Here is a 769-nt window from a genome sequence, read left to right on the forward strand (position 1 = left end):
CACCCCACAATTCTTCTCTCAGCTGAAGCAAGGGGCACGGAGCTGCCATGACAAGGCTAAGACTACCCAGTTAATCACTTTGGGAGTCTTAATTAAGGCTCCCCCTGGGTAAGAAGAGGATTTCCAGGACTTCTGTGACTTTCAGCCACTTGGATTCGGGAATGCTTTAGAAATTAACACCAGCATCATCAAAACTCCACTTGAACACCAAAACCAGCAGCCACCATCCCCTAAAGCCGAGGAGCGATGGCCTCATCCTCAAAACCCCGCTAAAACCCCAAAATCGAGGCAGTGCAGGTGGCTCAGGGCCTGACTCGGCTGTGGCCACCTGAGCTCACCCCAAATCCACCCCACACCGCCCAGGGCTGCTCCTGGAGGGGCTTTTCCAGCTCCTCCTCTTCCTCATCCTCCCTCTGGAGAGATTCATCCAACGGGAAATCCCCTCAGCATAAAAAGGGAGGAATTTCACCCGGTTTGACTGGGCTTGGAGCCACGGGAGGAGGAGCAGGAGGAGGTCTGGAACCTTCATCCCACACCTCCGGCACGGAGGCACCTGCCAAAGTCCAACTGCTCCTCGGCAGGGAGGAATTCCAGCAAGAATCCAAAGGGAACAACAACTCCAGGGATTTTCCTCGAGATTTGATCTCTGCAGGTGGCAGAGAAAAGTCACCTTTGTATTAAATATTTGTATTATATTTATATAATACCATTTTAATGTATTTTATATATATGTTTTTGTATATTTTTATGTATATTTCTGTGTATGTTT

General features: G+C 49.0%; 1 protein-coding gene across 1 annotated transcript in view; it reads right to left on the minus strand.

Annotated features, from left to right (window-relative positions):
* AHCYL2 (adenosylhomocysteinase like 2) overlaps positions 1 to 769 on the minus strand; it is a 77,548-nt gene that overhangs the window by 71,813 nt on the left and 4,966 nt on the right. The window lies entirely within an intron of this gene.

This window comes from Parus major, chromosome 1A (assembly GCF_001522545.3).
Source record: "Parus major isolate Abel chromosome 1A, Parus_major1.1, whole genome shotgun sequence".
Taxonomy (NCBI): Eukaryota; Metazoa; Chordata; class Aves; order Passeriformes; family Paridae; genus Parus; species Parus major.